Consider the following 23,284-nt stretch of genomic DNA (forward strand, 5'->3'; position numbering starts at 1 on the left):
TGTGTAAATACTAACACAAGGCCAGCGAGGTGCTTGCCCTCACATGTACTGGGATGTTGTTCCACAGCATAGTGAGTGTCTGGGTGATGAATCCGTCCCAACAACACGTTCGATTAATGACAGTGTCAAGGTGTACGTCAGCTGCCCTTGTGGTTCTGAGGGATCTAACTTATTTACGTGAAGCATAGTCATCAGATCTGGGTTCGACATAGCCGTGTATGCCAGGCACGGGTCACCTCTGGGCAAGTGGTATGCAACTGTATACAGCTGGAATTCTTTCAGTCGGTCAGTATAGCACATATACCTGAGACCCTGCATCTGTTTGTCGAAGAACTGTTGGTGCCTTTCCAGCTGCTGCAGGTGTTGGGTCAGATACATTCTGAACGGGGCATTGTACCCAATCATAGGTCTATTGAGCGATGAGTACAAGGGGACAATGACCTCCCCTGATCTAGATGTGAATCCCTTCATGATGATGTGGGCAATGTGGAAGGTCTACCTAACTATGTTAGCAACATGTGTGTCTACCGAACGGTGAACAACAACACATGTCCCCAAATCACTGGTAACCCTCTGTGCTCAGTGGATTGCCACCTATATGGTAGCTCGGGGTAACCTTGTTCTTCCCGAAGGTATGCCTATGCATTTCCTGGCATTTAGCTGTAGGACATGTCTCTGGTACCACTTATCCACATCTGTGAGGCACTCCTGAAGGATATCTGTGTCAGATGTGTGTCTGACTTTGGCACCGGTTTGCAGTCATCTGCAAACATTGTCACCCATAACCCCCCTGTGTATGCGTGTACATTGGAAACGTAGATGCTGGAAATAGTGGACCCAGGACTGAGCCCCATGGGACACCACCTGTGACTGGCTGTGAGTATGACATGGCACCAGCAACTATGGCCATGTGTGTTCTGTGACTTAGCCCGTTTGCAACCCATATGGCGATGTATGGATTTACATTCAAGATGACGGGTTTATCAATTATACCCGAGGGGTATTGTGTCAAGGCCTCCGCCCGGGTTGAGGTAGGCTGTATGGACTGCTTTACCCTCAGCAATGGCCTTGGTGACTGAGTCTACAAAGTGAAACACGTGTAAGGGCATGATCTGACTCTGACCAAGCTAAACTGGGTTGTAAGCAAAGTATGGGGTTCCCCTATGTCTATATCTATGTGTCCCATTATGATCCATCTCCATGGCTTTGCAGATAAGGCTTGTCAAACTAATGGTATGGTAATAACCAGGCTCAGTGGAGGCACCATCTATGTGGAGTGTGACTACAGTCGCCCTGTGCTACTACTCAGGTACGTATCCTGAGGTGAGGCTAAGATTAAACAGCTGTCCTAAGTGTGAGTTAGAGTTCCTGGAGTACACAGCTGGGACACCATGTGGAGCCATGGATGCTGTGTTGACTGCCTTGGGGCTGGGTGTGGGTAATGTTGGACATACCCACGGCAGACGTGGCACGTTCCCGAGTCCGATGCCCAAGGGACCACACACATAGCCGGCCATAGGCATAGGCCAAGTAGGTAGCCGCCTAGGGTGTTGCTCTACTCGGGGCACCTTTCTAGACTCTATTTGGTGTAGGTAGACCAGGAGGGGGGTAGCGGGTGATGTATCGGTGGCAACTTCTGCCTAGGTCACCACTTACCGTAAGGCCACTCTTCCCGTGGGTAATACAGCAGTACCCACACCCAGACGCGGGTCATTGCTAGGGTCATTGCTAGTATGGCACATCATCTATGTAAGGAAACCATATATCCCCAGACATAATGGCACAGCATAATGCCTGTTCGCCGCGCAAAGGCAGACATACGTCACCACCCGGGCGGTGCGGACGCACTCGCGCGTGATGCCCGTTAACAATGCCGACATTGTCTCGCTTTGTGAAACAAACTCCACAGAGACATTCAATAATAGACAGCGACGGACAACCCGATGTCCTCGTGTCTGAGATGTTCAACCTGTTACGCCATGTTAAATGTGTGTAGCACAGCGCAACCGGTCCAAACAAACCAACGGACATGTCTGTGGCTGACTGACAGTCGTCACGCAATGTTAAACCCTTGTAATATTGCGACACAGGCCATACATACGGAGGGTTAGTAATGGAAATTGGTTATTTCGAGCAGACCGTGTGCAATTAGTATAACGACATCTACAACGGGTACACCGGCCAATCGGCGCACACGGTTACGAATAATTGGGGGGGGTGTGACATGGTACCATGGACACGGACAAAACGTGCCCATGTGACTCATCTAACATTCGTACAGGGTCAGGGCAGTCCCGTACAGTGGGCGGCCAAGACCAAACCCAAAGCACCACAGCAACACCCTGACAATCGAAGGCCTGTATGCGTATGGGATATAAGCAGCTGTCATCTGAACAGCCCTGCGGTGACGACATATGCATCCTGGGCCATGAGCGAGGGTGACATAGGAATGTTCAACATGCAGTACCGCACCTTTCCCAGCAGGAGAATGGATGCCTGTGACGTGCGTGTGTGCGGGGGGGGGGATATGTAAATGTACATAGGTACCATGGATATGCATATTAATGACAACGAACAGCTAACGTGCACTGGTCACAGTAACCGTCAAACGTGAATGCAGTCACGTTCGAATTACGACTATTTTTATTTATTTTAGTTTTAATTTATTTTATTTTACATTTGATGACCGGGCTAGTCTAGCTGGATATATGTCCATTTGCATTAGAGGCCCGGGGAGAAAAGCTCCACACATAACATAATAATGACAGACAGACATATTATTAATAAAGACATACAATAAAATTAGAAATATAAATCAATTTTGTTAATAAAATCAACATACATTAAGGAACTCAAACAGTTTAATATCATACATAATGTTTGGTCAATTTCAAAGCATTTTATCTAGTACATAAAGGTTATGCAATAAGGCATTTGCCATATGGATAACAGTTGAAGCTCAGAAGGATACAGTAGTAAAAGGGGAATGTAAGATGAACAAAAGGGAAGAGGCAGGGGTTAGGAAAGAGAGAGGAAAAGAGAGGCAAGACTATAGAACATATACATGTGCACGTGTACGTAAAGCGTCCATGCTGCAAAGACTGTTACATATATAAAGCTGTAAGTGCTTTCTGCACACGTCCGTCAACCGGATCAGACATATGTTACCGGAATAGTCACAAGTAGCGAAAACACGTAACCACACAGACACTGTAAACATATATAAAGGGACTAGGGATATGCAGGTGCACGTGCGCGAACCCCACAACCCGGACATGCGGGGGTGCGTGTGTGATCCAGTGGAACCAGGGAAGGTTACGGATGTCTCCTCCACACGTTTACATTCATAATTGTCAAATATATGCTTAAATAGTACTTATTGATTCCATGCTTTGTTATCGTAATGCTACTATTATACACATTGATATACAATAGCCTGAACAACACACTACATTCTAAGGTGCACTCTCAGCAATTATCAACTATGTGTCCGGATACCGATTGTATTTACCAATATTGTATATATATTGACACATTGTTGCCGTATTATTGTTTCCATGAAGTAAGGCATGCAACACTGATATGTATATGTCACATTATAATCAAGACTTGGAGCACTGTCCACCTAACTATGAGCAGGTTTATTGATTATTTCGCTTTAAACCGACTCTGAAGGAAGTGTATAAGGGACGGCTATGTCATGCATTCCGTGCATCCGACGATGCCCCATGTTAGTAGGTGAGAGAGCTCAGTATCCTTTCACTGTGGAGTCTATCATATTTGACAGTGTCTGTTTTTGCCGATATATGTTCCATGATGTCGTTTAGGAAGATGGGCAGGACGCAAGGTTTGCTGTATTTCCGCATACTGGCACGTGGATATAGATAGGCCATGTAATACAAATGATGGGTTGTCAAGCAGACATCCATGATTGGGGAACATACAGCGGCAGTCAATACCACTGGCCAGATGGGGACAGTCAAACACGTTCTACACTTTACAAATGCACATCGGTGTCCATTGTAGGACTCCAAAAATTTACGACGTCAGCTCCTGTATACACCGAGATCGCCCAATCAGAATACTAACCGTGACTACGGCACAGCTAGACATATGCACCACCAGCGTGTTTACGGTTGCTGATACCTGCCCATGACATGCAGGACATATGAACAGAGGTCCCCAGACTGCCGTGTCCATACATGTGCGTCCATATCCCAGTTCCGCACACATGAAGGATGTTGCAGCCATGGTATCCTGGGTATGCAAAATGGGGCTCGGTGTTGTTTTGCAGATAATCCGTTGTCCCGCCCCGTGGGAGGGCTGCGGGTACAGGACGTGCCTCAGTCCCCAGTAAGGATGCAAAGCATCCATAGGGTAATGCTTAAGGCATGTGTGAAATGTGTTCAGCCCTACATCAGTGTCCAGTAGGCATTTCCCAAGGATGGACAAACGTACGGACAAGATGGCACCCATAATAGCAAACCTGGTGGAATCACACAGCCGTAGTAGGGCATGACACAGGACATAAAGATGGAAACAACAGTAGATACACCCCGTAGACATCCATCCTGCCGTGTCGAATCCCAGCGTACACAGCAGCAAAGGTGCTATCAAGTATGTGGGGATCACCCGGTTCCACTCTGCGGAACATACATACCTGCGACCTGTGGAACACATATTAATGGCACACCAACAACGTCAACTAGGAAGGTCATACTATCGCTAAAATATGGCGTTCACACACATAAACGACATACTGTCATGAATAAATAGGTTCTACATGTACCGTCTGTGTTATACTGACAATACAGTGGCGGATAGTTCACAATGGTACCTGTGAGGATTATCTAAAGCAGTTGCCAACCTGCAGGACTACAGTAACACCCTATGGGTAAATTGTGGAAGGACACGGGTTCCGTAGCACTACATAATATGGGTAGGCGGACACACATCCGGGAATGGGGAACATACGGCGGCAGTCAAGCCCACTGGCCAGATGGGGACAGTCAAACACGTTCTACACTTTACAAATGCACATCGGTGTCCATTGTAGGACTCCAAAAATTAAGGCGTTAAGACCTTTATCCATCGAGATCAGCCAATCAGAGTACAAACCGTGACTACGGCACAGCTAGACATATGCACCACCAGCGTGTTTAAGGTTGATGATACCTGCCCATGACATGCAGGACATATGAACAGAGGTCCCCAGACTGCCGTGTCCATACATGTGCGTCCATATCCCAGTTCCGCACACATGAAGCATGTGTCATGCGTACCATGGGGGGTTGCAGCCATGGTATCCTGGGTATGCAAAATGGGGCTCGGTGTTGTTTGGCAGATAATCCGTTGTCCCGCCCCGTGGGAGGGCTGCGGCTACAGGACGCCTTAGTCACCAGTAAGGATGCAAAGCATCCATAGGGTAATGCTAAAGGCATGTGTGAAATGTGCTCAGCCCTACATCAGTGTCCAGTAGGCATTTCCCAAGGATGGACAAACGTACGGACAAGATGGCACCCATAATAGCAAACCTGGTGGAATCACACAGCCGTAGTAGGGCATGACACAAGACATTAAGATGGAAACAACAGTAGATACACCCCGTAGACATCCATCCTGCCGTGCGAATCCCAGCGTACACAGCAGCGAAGGTGCTATCAAGTATGTGGGGATGAAAAGAGCAACCAGGTACTCTCACCACGAAGTTGAATAGGCAGGCAATAAGTCCAAAGTGAATCGGAACTCACTAACGTATATCAGCAATGCATTAAGAAAGACAACAACTTCCGCTAGTTCGCTAGTTCAATGAGCAGTGAATCACAATTTGCAAAAGGTCATTAAGACAGGAGCCACAAATCCACTAGTTAAAGTAACGAAAAGTCCAAAATACAGGAACAAAACGTTTATTGTGAGCGCTTTCGCGTGGTCACCACCACGCTTCTTCAGACAGTACAAATAAAACTCTAACCATCTATTTATATATTAATGCATCTAAAAAAGGCGCCAAAATAAAACAATCAACTCAGACAATCAATCAATTTAGAAAATCCATTAAAATCAATTAAAAAAATATATATATTATATGCAATACAGACTTTAAGAAGTTTTTATATATAGATGTTGCAATCATTTTAGAAAGAACTGAATGCATAAATGATGCTGAAGTGTTCACGTAAAAACCATAGGTCAGTATATGTTTTAAATTACTAAAAATCTTTATATTAATATTGTTAACAAGTATATTCATGAGCATTAAGAATGAAATTAAGCTAAATAAAGCTAAATAAAGTGAACAATCTCACATAGAACAAGTAGCCCACATAAAACATTGAATACATTTCGATTAAATATTAGAAATGATACAAAGTATATATATTTGTTTACATAACATAACATGATCTGCAACAAGAATTTACACATAAAACTTATTGTGTAGTGTATATATAATATAGTATGATGTATTATAGTGCAGATTATTTCGTTGTAAAATATATACACAACAATATATGAATAGATAAATAAATAAATAAATAAATGGATGAATGAATAAATAGATAAATGATTGTTAAAAAGCTCTAAAACCTAATAAAAAACCTAGATGAAATCAATGAAGTCAATAATAAAAGATATTAGACAATAAATCAAGCAAAATAATGCATTAAAACATGTGAATGTAAATAAATAAATGAATATGGATATATATCTGAACTATGTCCTGTACAAAAATAATATAATGTAAAAACATGTATATATATAATGTATGTAATATATAGTATGGAATATATGAACAAATATAAAGATATATATGGAATATTGACTAAGATGAAACAGATGAATAAGTGAATGGATAGATTAATGGTGAAAAAATCTAAAGAATATAAAGAATATATATGAGGGGAAAATACTATATGTGGTGCTGAAACGTAGCAAGTAAATGGAATGTGGTACCTTACATGGTGGAATAAATAAAGTATTAAATATATACATATTTAAAACCAAATGTATGCACTTTATAAGGAACTTTTATATATAAAAGGTATTCAAATAATTTATTAAATTTGCAACATAATGCATAATAAAGGAAATAAGATAGACAAAATATTTATAACCATAGTATTAAATCAAAGTTATACTTCATTAGTAAAGCTATATATAGGAAAGTTTATCTGGATTCCAAAACTGGTTTAATAGAAACTTGGTTATTGATGCCAGGAGAAATATGAGCAGCCAATCTTAATATCCATTTTAACTCCTTGTTTCTTAGGAGTAATGAATTGTCTCCGCCTCTTTTACTAGGCGTGACAATTTCTAGTACCCTAAATACAAAGCTATGGTGGGGCTGTTCCATAAGGTGCTTAGCTAGTGCATTGAGTTCATTATTCTTACGAATGTCATAAAGATGGCCATAAATTCTGTCTTTCAGGCATCTTTTAGTAAGACCAATGTAGAACGATGTGCAATTTTTGCATGTAGCCAAATAAATAAGGTTTTTGGTACAGCAGTTGGCATAGAACCTGGGATAAAAGTTATAATTTAAGATAGGGTGTTTGTAATCTATATCTTTTGAAATGTAGTTGCACCTCCTACAATTATAGCAGGGAAATGTACCTTTCTTGTTAATAAATGGTAAGCTCAATTCACCATTACTAATGTGGTCATTACATAGTAACTGTTTTAAATTCGGACTATTGGTGAACATAAAATAAGGTTTATTCCCTACTAATTGTTTAACAAAAGGATCTACCATAAGTAATTTCCAATTATTGTAAAAAACTTTCTTAATGTCATTACTAATGCTTGAAAAATTTAATATTATAGGTACATAATCCTTAAATCGTGAGAAGTGTCTATTTTGGATAGTAGTTATATTCTGATTACTGGTTAGTCTAGTACCAATTACATTATTTCTGGTTTTAGTAACTAAATCTGAATCATAACCTCTCTCCTTGAATAATAATTCTAGGTTGTTCGCTTCTAGTTGTAATAGATGTGCATCCTTACAAAGTCTTTTTAGTCTAGTGAATTGGCTTTTAAGGATGCCAGGAAAAACATACCTAGGGTGCATACTGTCAAAAGATGAGAGTGTATTCCTCCATGTTGGTTTTCGGTAAATAGTCGAAGTTATGGTACCATCATCATTAATACTTAACGTGACATCTAAGAAATTAATGGATTTGTTGGAGCATTCCATGGTGAAGCGTAAAAACGTGGAAGTGCTCTCAAGATAATTCCACATTTGTATGAAGTCTGACTCAGTACCTTTCCATATAATAAAAATATCGTCCACAAAACGTTTGTAAGTAATTATCTGGGTGAACAGGGGGTGGGTGAACAGATGAGTACGTTCCCAGGCCAAAACAACCAAGTTGGAATAGGTGTTTGCACATGCACTCCATCGCCACCCCCCATTTCTGCAAATAATATTCATTTAAAAACATAAAGACATTATTGTTTAGTATAACATCCAATAATTGGCATACCAGTAGCTGTTTGTCGTTGGAGAAAGAATTATGAAACTGTAAAATGTCTCTTATAGCCTCAATGCCCAAATCATTGGGGATTGAGGTGAATAGGTTCTTTACATCTAAAGTAAATAGAATGTAGTTATTGTGTTGGATATCAAGTTGTATTTCTGACAAACACGCCAGTAGATGATATGTGTCTTTTAAAATAGTGTCAAAAGAGTCAACCACTGGTCTAAGTAAAGACTCTACAAGACAAGAAGCATTTGCTGTAATCCAGCGGTCGCCTGATACTATAGGTCGTAGTGGAATGGGAAAGGTATTCTTGTGGATTTTCGGAAGTCCTTTGATAATGGGTATGGTAGGGTAATCCATCAAGAGAAAGCCATACATATCTTCATTAACTTGCCTGCAAATAAGCAGGTCATAGAATATATCTTGTACATTCTTAATGATAGTCATCACGCTGCTTAAATCTAGTTTAGTGTAAGTCAAATCATCAGTAAGCATTAAACACATGTTAGCATTATAGTCAGCCCTATTCAGTACCACAATGCCTCCTCCCTTATCAGCAGGTTTAATGGAAATATTATTAATTTGTTTTAGGTGTTTTAAAGAATTAAATTCATCTAGACTAAGGTTAAAATATGTGGGTTTCACTTTAGTGGAAAATAATTCATAAAAATCTTGCTCACAAATACGCAGAAAACATTCAACACATTGGGGTAGCTGAGGTATAAAAGTGCTTTTTCTTTTGAAAACAGTAGATGTATCATGTGTGTTTGAAGCAGATTTATCTCTAAAGAAAACTTTTAAAGCTACCCATCTACAAAACATTCTTAAAGTAATTAAAACATTAGTCAGTGTATCCGAACGGGCTGGAATGAAATTCAAGCCACGATTCAAAAGAGAAATGTCAGCATCAGAAAAACTGTAGTCGGAATAATTATACAATAAACCAGTCACTTTTTCGTCATTCGTCCTGTGGATTGGAAGCTCTCCACAGATAGCTTCCTTTTCCTTGGGCCTCGACTCGTAGACCGTCCTCTGTTTTGAAACCTTTGTTTCACTGGGTATGGTAGGAAGTTTTTTGACGAGGAATCCAAAGGAACCACAACACTAGAATCTTTTGGTCTGGCTCCTGTATTAGAAGCAGTTTTTGTCAAGGCTAGTTGGTTCGGAGGGGGCGTGTCAGTCAAATTAGGAACCACAGCACTAGTATTAGCTCCCTCCAAACTAGCGGTGTGCAGAGTAACATTTGTTGGCAACAAAGTATCACTGATATTATCTACAGCGGAAGTTTCTTCTGCAGAAACAAAGTGTTGAGTGTTTTTTATGTTGCCACGAGAGCCAACATTATCATTGTGTATAACATTATTGTTTCTAGGCCAAACAAATACCTGTATTAATTTAAAGTCCTGAAAGTCTCTTTGCAGTTTGCGCATCTTTGTTGCCTTCAGTCTTTCGCTGAAGGCATTAACTTGTAAACATATATTACGTAATCTGCGGGTACAATAATCAGCTTTAAAGCGATTACTAAGTTCTTTAAAGTTGGCATCTACTTTATCTCTTAACTCTAATTCTAAAGGAGAAAAATAATCAAGAAGGAGTCTGATGTACCTGTATCCGAGGTCTAGGTTTAGATCCTACCATTTTTTGAGGAGTTCTGGATGTGCCTCACCGTAAGACGGCATACACATGACCCGCATCCCTCTTGGTATGATGGAATAATGGAGACAAGCCTCTAGATGTTGCCTTTGCCAGGCGTATCTTTGTAGTTTATACATGTCATCCTCTAGAGATTTAGATACGATATTGAAGTCAGTTATATTAAAACCTTCCGTGTTCACGGGAGTAATGTGTTCAGCTTGCGAAAGATCCAAGGTCAATAAAGGGTTGGACTGTACATGCAGCAAATCTTCAAGATGTACTACTGCTTCCCTCATCCCTGGAGTATAGTCAAGTTCAATGTCGACAGTGTTATCCATCGTGTGCTGGCGGCGAAGATAAGGTAGGTAGAAGTAGTATTCAAAAAAACTCTTCGCCGACAGCTGAAGAGAGAATACCCGTAACCAAAGGCAGAAAATGAAAAGAGCAACCAGGTACTCTCACCACGAAGTTGAATAGGCAGGCAATAAGTCCAAAGTGAATCGGAACTCACTAACGTATATCAGCAATGCATTAAGAAAGACAACAACTTCCGCTAGTTCGCTAGTTCAATGAGCAGTGAATCACAATTTGCAAAAGGTCATTAAGACAGGAGCCACAAATCCACTAGTTAAAGTAACGAAAAGTCCAAAATACAGGAACAAAACGTTTATTGTGAGCGCTTTCGCGTGGTCACCACCACGCTTCTTCAGACAGTACAAATAAAACTCTAACCATCTATTTATATATTAATGCATCTAAAAAAGGCGCCAAAATAAAACAATCAACTCAGACAATCAATCAATTTAGAAAATCCATTAAAATCAATTAAAAAAATATATATATTATATGCAATACAGACTTTAAGAAGTTTTTATATATAGATGTTGCAATCATTTTAGAAAGAACTGAATGCATAAATGATGCTGAAGTGTTCACGTAAAAACCATAGGTCAGTATATGTTTTAAATTACTAAAAATCTTTATATTAATATTGTTAACAAGTATATTCATGAGCATTAAGAATGAAATTAAGCTAAATAAAGCTAAATAAAGTGAACAATCTCACATAGAACAAGTAGCCCACATAAAACATTGAATACATTTCGATTAAATATTAGAAATGATACAAAGTATATATATTTGTTTACATAACATAACATGATCTGCAACAAGAATTTACACATAAAACTTATTGTGTAGTGTATATATAATATAGTAAGTATAATAAGTATGTGGGGATCACCCGCTTCCACTCTGCGGAACATACCTGCGACCTGTGGAACACATATTAATGGCACACCAACAACGTCAAGTAGGAAGGTCATACTATCGCTAAAATATGGCGTTCACACACATAAACGACATACTGTCATCAATAAATAGGTTGTACATGTACCGGCTGTGTTATACTGACAATACAGTGGCGGATAGTTCGCAATGGTACCTGTGAGGATTATCTAAAGCAGTTGCCAACCTGCATGACTACAGTAACACCCTATGGGTAAATTGTGGAAGGACACGGGTTACGTAGCACTACATAATATGGGTAGGCGGACAGACATCCGGGAATGGGGAACATACGGCGGCAGTCAAACCCACTGGCCGAATGGACACAGTCCAACATGTTCTAAACTTTACATATGCACATCGGTGTCCATTGCAGGACCCAAAAATTACTCCTTAGGTAAGTGTAGGCAACATAGTGTGAACCGGAAGAGGTGACAGCCGTGACTACGGCACAGGTAGATATATGCACCACAAGCGTCTTCAAGGGTGATGACAGCCGTCCATGAAATGCAGGACATATGAATAGGACTCCCCAGGCTGCTGCGTCCATACACGTACGTTCACATCCCATTTCCGCAAACATGAAGGGTGTGCAAGGGGTACTGTCGAGGGTTCCAGACATGGGATCGTGGGTATGCAAATATGGGTGTCGGTGTGGATTGGCAGATGATTCATCGTCCCGCCCCGTGCGGGACATGCCATGGCATATGCGTTACTCCGCAATACTAATACCGATCATCCACCGGAAATGGAGAATGCAGCTGTGAAATGTTGACAGCCCGATACTAGTGTCCAGTAGGCAGTTCCCATGGATGGACAAACGTACGGCCAAGATGGCACCCATAGCTGCAAACCTGGGGGAATCCCACAGCTGTTGCAAGGCATAACCCAGGAACACAGATACGGTCTACAGTACACACTCCCCATTCAAAGCAAGACCGCTGGGCAGATACCGGCGTACACAACACTCAATGTGCCAGCACATCTATGGGGATCACACGCTTCCATACAGTGGAACAGATGGGTCACCTGTGTAAAGATACCAATGGCACAATCTCCACGTCTGCTGGGAATGACATAGGATGGTCAAACTATGGCGTTGACACCAAAGAAAGACATCCTTCGGTGAATTAATAGGATTGATGTCAATACACCATGGCAAACACCCAATGAACAGGGAAGACTTGCTGGCACCCTATGGCCACAAACCATGTCACACATAGGTAGATGGAACAGTCAACATAAACATTTCGTCCACGACAGGTCGCATATGGTATCCAAAGGTACTTCATAGACATGTATGCGCTATTACCCATTGGCCCCGTGAGACTTACACATAACATGGAAGTATCCAGGCTTTAAATATCCACCCTTACACTTCCATTTGTCACTTTCTATGCGAGCAATGGAGATGTAGCCACAGCATAGAAAGCAGAGACGTACTGCTAACGAAACACACACATGTCAACATCACAGAAAGCATACTATGAACACACTTATTACATGATATTGTACTATGAAACACAAACAAACCAGCAACCTGCAGCAAGAATAGTCCCCGTAGTTCGACACAACACAAGTCTTCGTAACATTTAAACAGTTCATGAAAACATGCAACGTTTCCGTTGTTTCCACAACGTGTGCAGGAAAAATGCTATGTCTACGAATGTTAACAATCAACAATGTGAGTCTTAACAAGATTTTAAATATCACAGTGTTGATTGTGAACACTGTAACAATTTGCTCATTCAGTTGTATTTTCGAAAGTAACGGAAACACACACACACACGGAAGGGACGGGAGATGAACCTACGCCTATTTACATGAACTCAGTACAGTATGAAGCATTTACACAACGCTACCGAGTTAACTGACGTGAGCGCTGTCAGAGGCATACATGTAGGCTGCTGACGCCACCCGCAAGACAATATTTGGAAATAGCCAAGGCATGTGTTGCGGAGCGTCTAAAAGCATAATCAGTCGCAGAGGCAGCTGGAAACACACACACACAGAGACACACACACACGGAAGGGACGGGGGACGAACCTGCGACTATCTACATGAACACACTACTGTATGAAGCATTTACAGAACGCGCTACCAAGTTTACTAAACAGAGCGCTGTCACACGCATACTTGTAGGCTGCTGACGTCACCCGCAAGACAATAGTTGGCAATAGCCAAGGCATGTGTTGCGGAGCGTCCAAAATCATAATCAGTCGCAGAGGCAGCTGGAAACACACACACACAGAGACACACACACACACGGAAGGGACGGGGGACGAACCTACGACTATCTACATGAACACACTACTGTATGAAGCATTTACAGAACGCGCTACCAAGTTTACTAAACAGAGCGCTGTCACACGCATACTTGTAGGCTGCTGACGTCACCCGCAAGACAATAGTTGGCAATAGCCAAGGCATGTGTTGCGGAGCGTCCAAAATCATAATCAGTCGCAGAGGCAGCTGGAAACACACACACACAGAGACACACACACACGGAAGGGACGGGGGACGAACCTACGACTATCTACATGAACACACTACTGTATGAAGCATTTACAGAACGCGCTACCGAGTTTACTAAACAGAGCGCTGTCACAGGCATACTTGTAGGCTGCTGACGTCACCCGCAAGACAATAGTTGGCAATAGCCAAGGCATGTGTTGCGGAGCGTCCAAAATCATAATCAGTCGCAGAGGCAGCTGGAAACACACACACACAGAGACACACACACACACACACACACGGAAGGGACGGGGGACGAACCTACGACTATCTACATGAACACACTACTGTATGAAGCATTTACAGAACGCGCTACCGAGTTTACTAAACAGAGCGCTGTCACAGGCATACTTGTAGGCTGCTGACGTCACCCGCAAGACAATAGTTGGCAATAGCCAAGGCATGTGTTGCGGAGCGTCCAAAATCATAATCAGTCACAGAGGCAGCTGGAAACACACACACACAGAGACACACACACACACGGAAGGGACGGGGGACGAACCTACGACTATCTACATGAACACACTACTGTATGAAGCATTTACAGAACGCTACCGAGTTTACTAAACAGAGCGCTGTCACAGGCATACTTGTAGGCTGCTGACGTCACCCGCAAGACAATAGTTGGCAATGGCCAAGGCATGTGTTGCGGAGCGTCTAAAATCATAATCAGTCGCAGAGGCAGCTGGAAACACATACACACAGAGACACACACACACACACACACACACACACACACACACACGGAAGGGACGGGGGACGAACCTACGCCTATCTACATGAACACACTACAGTATGAAGCATTTACAGAATGCGCTACCGAGTTTACTGAGCAGAGCGCTGTCAGGAGGCATACCCCTACGTGAGTGGTATGATTTGCAGAGGCAATGCGCCCGATCGGGAGTTCGGACAGAGTGCGCAGTCACGCAGTCTGTTACCATCCCAAGGTCGCCGTACACTAACACGTTAGTGCTGCAGTCGGAAATAACAAGTAACTACTGATCAGTACATCACTGCATACTGGGCATGCTCAGACACTTAGACTCGGCACAGGGCAGACATGCATACACATGTTGCGACAGCATGGGTGGCGGAATGTGGACCGTCGTGTGTCCAGCCACACAACAGGAACCTGGCCATGCCACAGACGTGGCCGTTGCGTAGGGGATACAGGCATGCACCCGGGGTATGACTGCAGACGGGCGGTGTGCACTGTGCTGTGTGTCTATCTACACAGCTGCCTACTGGGCATGCTCAGACACTTAGAGTCGGCACAGATCAGACATGCATACACATGGTGCGACGGCATGGGTGGCGGAATGCGGACCGTCCTGTGTGTCTGGCCACACAACAGCAACCCGGCCATGCCACAGACGTGGCCGTTGCTGCGGGAAATATCTAGGTGCAATTAACCATGTGTAGGACTGGCCTACAGTTTGTTGCATGCTACAGACAACCCTCCCAAACACAGGATACCTTCACAGATGTCCTGAGGACACTGGTGAGTGGGCATGCTCTCACAACAGCACCGTATTGGGTGACATGAACCACCCATACATAGCCTGGGAACATTACCCATGGCACAACACAGTACGCCAGCAGTCCCAGGTGTTCACACACCTGGCCACTGTTAAACAGCCATGCACCATACATACTAGGGGGGGGATGTCTGACAGTTCTGCCCATCACACATGGTGAGGATATGCCCCACACAGGATGTACAGCCCCCAATGGTGATGCAAGACCGTATAGTGGATCCACTGGTCATCCACTCACTGTAACCAACACCAGCATGGGGGACCTCAGTGATGACCTCTCCACATAAAACCACACACATCATACGACCGGTGTGGTACCCTACAAGTCCTCCATGCCAGTGTTGAACAGAGGCCAGACCTGCAAACGCCTAACGAATGCCTTCCCCGACCACCCACATGCATGTCTGCAACAGGCAAACATGATGACATCAGGCCCTTGTCCACCACAGGTAGGCACATGGTGTGGTGGACTGCAGCCACTGGCTACCTGTACATCAACAGTTGGAGCTACTACATGGCAGAGCAATGACAGTACCAGGGAAACCATCACCCATTCATACCGGTGTTACCATACGGCCCCACATACCATCATCCAGGTCCGCTTGTGGGAGTGGTACTGCAGAGGGCACATGAGACAACCACAGGGCCTTCCCTAACTGTGGTAAGGACATGGTTGGGGGCACACAGACTTGCCTGGAAATGGTCCAGAATGGTACAACAGTCACTGCACCCACAGACATTGTCTGCAAACCACAGGACATGTTCCATGCATACATCCCCCCCCAACAGGGAACATATCCATCCCACCAGAGTGTATCCTCCCAAACATGTCATATGGCCTGGAGTGATCCCATATCTCTATGGCGGTTGACACGTCAGCAATGGGCACCGATGGTGTCCCTGGCTGTGTGCTATCCATCCTCATTGAGGCCCTCGGCCCACACATGCAGCCACTGTGTCATGTTAGCCTTACTATGGGCTATGTCCCCAATGGATGCCATATGGCATCTGTGGTCCCACTATGCCAGGGTAGTGCTCCTATGGACCATCAACAGCCACACCCTATACGCTTGACAAGTGTTGTCTGCAAAGCTGTGTGGAGGTCCATACAGGTGGCCATGGTTACAGATAGCGGTGTACAGCCAATACCGGAACATACCCACAACTACATAGTCAAGGGCAGATCCTGCCTCCCGAACCTGCTCGTCCAGTCTGGAGTGGTCACCAAGGCCATTGATGGGGATACGTGGGTTTGCACACAGTACCATGACCTGGTGGGAACGTTCAGAGCACACTACACATGGGACCCATAGAAAGGCTCGCCAGCATACATGTGGGGACATATGTCACCCGATGCTTCTCAGACAGGTTGGAGGTCACACCACACAGGGTTGGTGCTCAAGGTGCCTTGTCACACTCATATCTGGACCCAGTGGAGGCCCACAGGGCTCACTCCTGTGCCCCCTGCCATATGGCATCCGACCTTCCAATGTGCATGCAATCATAGGGGGATTGTAGCAGACAAGGTATGCAGATGACTACGCACCAGCCAACATACCCAACACCCCATGTTACACGGACATCCACCTAGGGCGTCATAGACAAGGATGACTGGTGCCAGAGCCATGGCCTGCTACTAAATGCCAGAGAAGGTGCAGCCCTACCCAGTGTGAAGGACATGTTCGTCCCAATGTCACATGTAGGTGGTACGCCATTAAAGATGGTGGACGTGTTCAGGAAATGGCTACCACACCTGTCGGCAACCTCTGTCAACACACACAATGGCAATGTGGGTGTGAAGACATTCCATTGTGGCCTCCTGGTCTGGATGGAATGTCAACCACATCAGGGGTGTTCATTGTACCCCTGTACACATCACACACCAGAGCAATGACTGCATACAATGGCACATGTGGCCTGTAGCTAACCTGACGCCTGCAGCACTCGGAAGGACCACAAACGTTCCACAAGACGGGGATGACGGTGCTAGGACATGTGTCACAAGCTGCACGGCCAAGGGGACACCGGCTGTGGATCTTCACAGCACAGCTGCTCCGTGGTGATCTGTGCCTGACATACACGGCCATGTCTGACCTGGGTGACATGGGCACATTCCACCTCCCAGGCTCCATGCAAACACGGGCACAGAAGCGACTGTCAGACACCTCAACACAAAGATGAGTGGGACGTGCTGGGGGAACAGGGTTAACGGCCAGACACCCCTACAACACGGGGAGGGGTGCCAGGCCATGTGAAGGAAAGGCCCTGACTGCCTTTGTCCAGGACTGCTAATGACATGTGGATGTGTGATGATAGTTATGCGCCAGCCAACCTCTGTGTGTCACTGCTAGACCAGGGACTGGGGACTGATGGATATGGCATCCCCATCCTGAGGGGTGTTAGACGCCACACACAGTCATGCTAGGTCCACACATGTCGTAGGGCACATATCCTGTTACGTTCATGTGCACCTATGTACCTATGTAGGGGTCCATGCCGGATGCGGGTAACTGTGCTATGCTGATGTTGCCAGACATGCCTGTGGGTACCCCATGACTACACGTGGGGAACTAATTACAGTGCTCCCAGTAGGCACGTGCAAGTACACCATCAGTATCATACGGGTTAACTGCACCGACATGGTGCTACACATGTAACCACCACACATACTGTGTACACATATCAATGAATGCTGCACCTGTCCTGCATGGTATGTCTGCTGCATGATGTCCGTGCACAACCCACATCACATACATACCTGTCACCAGCCATACACACACACCACAACATACACATCGCGTAGTATGCGGACACAGGTATCACATACACCTCTCACTATCGTGTCCACCCTGTGCATCAGAATATGTTAGCTTAACCGTGCAGTGATGGTGTAGCTCACAGTTATGTGGCAGAGACTTCATCATATGCACAGGGTGATATGTGTGCCACAGGCATGGGCTGTACCAATGGATGACATCATGTGTGTGTGTAAGGGCCAGTGCATTGAGTGGGCATGACTATGTAGATTGCATGTGGGTGTGGTGGAGCCCTACAGTTGTGTCTGCTGTGTGTGGGTGTGTGTACACAGTTCAGTCATCTGTGATGCCTACACGGGGTATGCTTGGCAGCCCCTGACTGTACAGTGCAGGTGTTATGGCTCACTGTGTCTGCCGGCGGCGACCTGACCCGCGCCTGCCTGGGGTCGCACGGGCACGACCGGGTGTAGGTACGGACTGTCCACTCTCCGATGTCACATGTCCGCTGGAAACGTGCCCATGACGGGGCCGTCCAGGGCCACATCCACGTGGCCTGCTCTGTCCTGGTGTGGATGGTGTAGTAGCAGCTGCACTGCTGCTGCTACCAGCACTGTCTGGGTGGGCATGGGAGGTGGCACGCACACGCTGACCTGCAGCAGGTGGTGTTGCTGGCACACGCCCACATGCCCTATGCCTCACCCCTAACTGGTGTTCCTGCACGGACTGCGCACGCTCAAGGATGGCCATGCCTCGGTCGAGGATACCAGCCATGTCACCCAATCTCCTATCCAGAACATCGGCAAGATGCTGTTGTGCATTTGCCAATGCCTGGATGTTGTCATTCAGGGTACGGATTGCGGACCTCTGCAGCCTCTGCCCTTCCTGGTTCTGCCGTTCGCACGTGCCTGCGCCGCCATTACAGTCTGGAACATGCGTCTGGTTATACCAGCTGCTGCACCCTGTACGGCAGGTGTATGTCTAGCGGTGCTCCCCCTACGAGCAGCACCTGCCACATGCCTGCGTGGCACTGCACCAGTCCTTACACTGGCAACATCGTGTGTACCCACACCTTCTGCAGCCACCACACATTCCTGCTCGGGGACAACAGACGCTGACTGACCGTCATCTATGGTCAACGGTGTTGGGGTATGTGTCGGCATCTGAACCGTGTGCAGGGATGAAAGGGACGTATGTGTGATGTTCTCCACTGGCACAGTGTCTGCCTGTGACGACCCTGCCTGTGCCTCATGCACATGGTCATCACCACTAGTATCTGTGGGGACACTAGCATCAGATTGACCGCAGGAGGAACTCACCTACAGCACCTGTCAATACAAAGACATACCATCGGTTATAATACAGACACACACACACACACACACACACACACACACACACACACACACACACACACACACACACACACACACACACACACACACACAGACAGCATGCATGTGATACTGCAGGTGGCATGCAGCATTCACACAACACAGACCAGTGAATGCAGACCAGACATTCATAGTGTCAGTATGTACACTGCCCTGGTGGGGACAGTACAACAGGCAGGTGTCATTTAGTAGGCATGCAGTACACACATTCATGGTAGTTTGCATGCATCAGCGTGATACATCGTGTGGCCGCGGCGAGTTGAGAGTACACATGGCTGCCGACAGTATGTAATGTACACCGCAAACATGTGCGGTATCTTGTGGACATGTGACGATGGTGACCCACCGCATGCACCACATCACAATGGCTGTCACGGTGCAGTGTTATGTGTACAGTCTACAGATACAATGTATGGGTAACAGTGATGTCTGTGCAGGTACGTTTGCTGTGAGCTGTGTGCATAGCTGTACAGTGTGAAGTGCGGGCTCTGTGCCACTGCACAGTAGCAGGACACAGCTATGTGTCTGTGCGATGCGTGACCTGGATGCATTACATTGCCATGTCTGTAAGTCAGTTCAGATGCTCAGCAGCACGTATATGGTGGACATTGGAGGCACCTGTAGTAGCTGTGGAGAGGCGTTCCATGTCACTGGTGTACTACATTGGATGTCCAGGGGGTCCACTACAGTGATGAACCCACTATGTGTGTAGAGGGTGCAACGGTGAGTACCCACTGTGGATGTGCTGTGTGGCAACATGCCTGTAGGTATCAACCATGGCCTTGTCTGTCTGAGTCATTGACTATTGTGTGTGGTAGACATCGTGCACACGGCCCTGTGGTGGCCCATGTGACATACAACCATACTAGTGTGAGGTGTCACATTCTGTACAGATATGCTGACAGTGTGGATGTCTGCTATGTTGTGCATAGGTCATGTCATGGTGTGACAATGCTGCAGCCAGACATCCACGTGCATGGGACATGGCATGTGCCATGTCACAACGTGTGCACCTGATGCAGGGGCATGGGTCACATTGGTAACACCTGTGCTCTGGCCAGATCACAGCTCACTATGTGGTACTGTGTGCATACTGCACTGGCATACCAATGCATACTACACATGCAGCCATTGTGTAACACCTACACCATTGTATGCATAGCTGACTGCACGTAACACACCAATAGGTTGTGTGGTGTCATAGCACTCTACGCTAACGGGTGTATCTACTGTACATGGGTGTTGTGTGTGTCGGGTGGTGCAAGCTGTATACCGTGACTGGGGCACACACAGGTGAGCATGTCATGCCTAGACACATGGGGAATATCAATACAGCAGAACATGCCTTTGACTAGCAACAGACTTACCTGCAACAGACCCTTGTCCTTGCGACACGCCAGACGTACCTGTAAAGGCATTGCACAAAGGTATACACATTAGCCATTACTATCTCCACAGTCAGCACTGTGCATCTCACATCATGCATGTGTGGTAGCATGTGCTATGCACATGTCTGCTAACACAACATAGCATACAATGGTTTGCATCTTGTGTGGCCATATACCTGGCATGTATTGCTATATCATGTGTTGTACTATGACACCCACACCCACGTCGCCTATCATACAAACATGCAACACTGACTTACCATGCGGCTCCAGGCTCATATCTCGGGAGACACCCACCTCCACAATGGACGCAAGTGTTTCTGCGTGTTCTTCCGTGGGTGTCCCCAGACTGGCCAGGAGCTCCTCCGTGGCTGTGAGTGGGGCTGGGTTGGTGGCCCACCACCTGTCCCACGTTGTTGCCTGGCGATTGCAGCGGCACGCTGTCTTGCATGCCGGATCAGGTCTGTGCAGTGCCTGCGGATTTGTTGATAGCTGCGGTTGTTTATGCCCACGCTGTTCACCCTCCTGCACATCTCCTCCCACATCTCCTGCCGTTCCTGTGCCTGCTGTGGCACATGGCTAAATAGGGCGGCGTGGTTGCCATGGAGGTATGGAATGATCACCTCCTCCTCCTGTCGGCTGAATGGTGGAAGACGGGAACGTGGCATTATCTGGAAGACATAATGATGGTGGCAGGTCACATTCACACTGCTGTGCTGGCATACTGTTGGAAATACATTGCTATGACATGTACGACATCTGCACAGTGATCTGTGAAGGGCATCGTGGCAGTGACACAGCCGATGTTCTGGCTTCACACCATTGAGCACTGGGTGTCACATCATATCTGTGTGCCACCCCATCACACTGTACACGCACCATGTAGATGTTAGCCTGCCATGGACATGTGTACCTGGCTGCACCTATGTCCATATCAGTTGGCATAGGTCCCCATGTGACGGCTGTGGTACTGTTCACCTGGACGCTGTGTATATGTCAGTACACATCACATCTGTGTCCATTGTGAACGTCAGCAGCGGCACTGTACACATACACATGGACACCTGCACATGCATGTGTTGTGCCATGTACTTCCACACAGCACTGTCTGGACAACTTGCCACAGCTCACCTGTGTTGCATATGTGATAGACATGGAGCAATGTGTAACCATGACACATTAGCAGGAAAGGCCATGCATAGCATGTACACACACATTGTGCAGAGCATCACACAGCACCTGTAACATGACAGGGTGCATCGCCACATTACTGCTGTGTATGGTTGATAGTGAGAGTGCCTTTTGTCCATTGCACCATGTGGGACTGTGATAGCTCATGCAGCCTTGCTGGTCAGCTCTGCATGATATGGCAGGGTATGCCACATACATGGCACTGGGTGTGATCCACCTGGGGGTTGGCGGTATTGGTAGGGTGGCTGTCCATTGCATATGTCATAGCTGTGTGAATATGGACATTCAACATGTTTATCACCATGGTGTGGGCACTGTCCTCGAGCGAGGTATGCTGTACACTGCTTGTTGAGGGTGTGTCTGTTGCATGCAGGTATCACACTTCCATGCATACACTGTAGCCCTGGCAGGTGCTATGTGCTGGGATATTGATCGACACAGTGCTGTATGTGGACACACACCACTATCCCATGCACATGGATGGCTGCCTGAACTGATGTGGGTAACACATATGTGTACATCCAGTGCCGCTGCCACCCACATGTCTGCTGCTGCACTACACACCGCCATCCCTCCCTCTGTGAAGTGGTGTTGGGCTCAGCAGAGGTATCCATGTATGGGGACAGGGATGTTCACATAGCAGGCCCACTGATGGTATCGTCGATCTGACCATACACATATGATGCACACCTCACACATACAACCCATTCATATTGTTGTTCACAACGGTGACACAGCTATATTGCTATGCCGGAGGCATTCACAGACATACACACAGGCATGCACGTCCATCTGTGTCATTGCCTGGACTATTGGTGTGGTTTGGCACCTAACGTGTTTGACTGCAGGTGGCGCAGACCTACTGTGCACATGTGTACATGGTAGGCCTGTTCTACGGTAGGCATCTGTGATGTGCTGTGCACATCTCATATCTGCACATTTGGTTGGTGTCCATTGGTCCACAGGCCAGTGGTGGGACATACAGGGATGTTGCTGTACATATATGCATGCGACCCTGTACAGCTGTGACGCTAGCCTCTCATGCTCTCATGTGTCATGCGCGTGAACACCCTGTGCATATATATGCACTAATCTGTACAGCTG

This window comes from Protopterus annectens, chromosome 1.part2 (assembly GCF_019279795.1).
Source record: "Protopterus annectens isolate FY-2018-M chromosome 1.part2, PAN1.0, whole genome shotgun sequence".
NCBI classification, from domain to species: domain Eukaryota; kingdom Metazoa; phylum Chordata; order Ceratodontiformes; family Protopteridae; genus Protopterus; species Protopterus annectens.